The 2,599-nt window shown below is 38.1% G+C and overlaps 1 non-coding gene across 1 annotated transcript; it reads right to left on the reverse strand.

Annotated features, from left to right (window-relative positions):
- Window positions 1–2,215: 2,215 nt before the first annotated feature.
- Window positions 2,216–2,287, reverse strand: trnaa-cgc. The gene has a single exon. It is a non-coding gene; the product is annotated as a tRNA-Ala (tRNA).
- Window positions 2,288–2,599: the final 312 nt, after the last annotated feature.

Below are 2,599 nucleotides of genomic sequence, written 5' to 3' on the forward strand. Positions count from 1 at the left end.
CCTCGTAACGAGTGTTTTAAATTTCTCCTCCTTGTACGATGTCGCTTTACAAATTTCCCCCAGGCTTTGTAGCTCACCAGGTATTTCTTTCAGGACTGTGAAGAGGATCGCAATGTCATCGGCAACATTTCCTCTGCAGTGTGGTGGCGAGCTAGCTCCTTTGCTGGTAGCAGGCTGGACTCTCGGCCGTGGCGTTTTTTAGGGTTTATCCGGCTTCCGCCTTTATGCCTGACAATTAATCATGGATGTATTATGGTAGATGCCGACTCTGAACGTGGCTGATGGATACAGTTGTAAGATGCCACGATGTGAGGCTCAGGTAGGCAGGCATTCGCTTTTCCGCGTCACGTGTCGACGCCATTATAATACGTCGGATCCCTGGTCACGTGACATCACTATTCTATTTTTTCAACTATTGCTACACATATTTTACAATGAGGGTTTTTTTTTCAACAGACTGTAGTATAATTTAGAATAATTTCTCCATATTATACTATCACTTATTTTGACATACAATACTTTGACTTTTTATCCACTTTTTTTAACCTTACTATACTATTATTTATTTATTTATTTAATTTTTTTTTTTTACACTTTTTCAACATTGGCATATAGACTATGACTTTTTTGGTTTAAACTCTACTGTGGCCTTTTCAACACAATTAACTATGACTTATTTTGCAAATTTTCAACATAGTTTTCTATGACTCATTGTAGATGTAGTATTACTAGTATTACTTCTTTTAGACATGCTTTACTAGTGACTCTTTTATCTTTCTTTAAATTTTAATCTCCAACACTTTTACTGTAAGTAAAAGTTTAAAAAAAAAGACCTCAGTTTTGCACATGTGACATCATTACCTTGTCAAAAGATGTTTTGGGATTCTGATGATGCAGTGAATAAGTCTTTTGCCCATGTTGCCAAGTAGGCTACTACACTTTCTGAACAATTTTCCCTAATGAATTACATTGTACACCAGAAACCAACAGGTAAATGCTGACAACATTTTAACTTTTTTGACCTTGTGCTTTCTCTGTCTTCTCCTTCTATTGCTGCTTCCTGTCCTTGGAACTGATGGGCAGGGTTAAATAGGCTACCTTCCCCTGAGTCGATCTCCTATTTCTAGCCATGTGTAGTGAACTCTTATGGTTTAAAATCTGACATGCCATATCCTGTGCTACTTTATTAATTTAAAAAGTAAAATTCCCAATCTCCTGTGACAACACTTTAATATCCAATATAACAATTTAACACGGGTTAAAAAAAGAACTTCAGTCAACTTGCAATTTATCCTTCAAAAACCTACTGTGACCAACTATCATTAGTTTATTTGTTCATTTGTTGAGTCACCAGAAGCATATCATGGTTATGAAAGTAGCATTATATATGTTAAAAAAGCATCAGCATATAGTGATGACCACCATGAATAACTTCAAAGAACATCAAGTGTTTTGCTTCTTGTCATTTAATGAAGTAACAAGCATTTAAATGCTTGCATTCTGCACGGACTCTGATAAATGCCATTTGCGGGATTCATTTATAGATGACACTGTACATATAAATAGGTTAACTAAGTGCTCTTTAGGTACAGTATAACATGTTAGAAGACATATCAGGGATTGAACCCAGGACCTTATACATACAAAGCAATCACTCTAACACTGAGCTACACTCCCTTTAAGCCACATTGTCTTTGTTGATCATATAAGGCAAGTTGGAGATAATCTTACAAACCAAGTCAGTCCTCAGAGCAGCTTCTCTCAAACCTCTCCTGGCAGATCAGTAGTCTTGCATGTTTTGAATGTCTCCCTGTTGCAACACAGCTGATTCTTATGATCATCTTGTTGTGAACTCCTGAAGCATCTTGATGGCAGGCTGATAGTTTGATCCAGCTGTGTTACAGCACGGAGTGAAAACATGCCGTGCTAGAGCTCCTTGAGGATTGGTTTGAAAAACACTGCGTCAGAGTATTTTGCCTCTAGGTTTGTCTTCAGTAAGCCATTAGTTGGACTGATGTTGGTTAGCCAGTCAATAATGTTTCACTGTTTGAAGCTAGTACTCTGCGGTTGTACCTCTAACTGGGCTGCTCAAATTATTTTTCTTTACTGTCCACCTTTTCTCTTTCTTGAGGATGTTTGAGTCTTTTCTGTACAGATGTGAACCTGCAACATGAGATAACACAGTAATGATTTTCTATTAAAGTGTGGGAAACACTGGAGATGCTGGGGATTGATCCCAGGACCTTGCACATGCGAAGCACACGCTCTACCACTGAGCTACATCCCCTATGCATACACTTGAAGAGAGACTTTATCGTGTCATATAACAAGAAGGTTATTTGGAAGAAATTTGGTGATGACAATCAAAACATTAGGGCACTTTATAGTTACATTATGCAAAAGAAAGTGAGCAGTAAATGCTGATTCTGAAATACTGAAACAGTAAGATCTGCACTGAGTGATATAACCACACAATTCTGCAAGCTGCTGCAGTTCAAGTGATAGCACACAATGGACACAAGAGGGAACCATTTGCTTCTATTGATGAGGGACACCGCTATGGCTGACTTTGGCTCAGAGAGATGATAGAACAGCATGA

The sequence above is a fragment of the Plectropomus leopardus genome, chromosome 10 (genome assembly GCF_008729295.1).
Source record: "Plectropomus leopardus isolate mb chromosome 10, YSFRI_Pleo_2.0, whole genome shotgun sequence".
NCBI lineage: Eukaryota > Metazoa > Chordata > Actinopteri > Perciformes > Serranidae > Plectropomus > Plectropomus leopardus.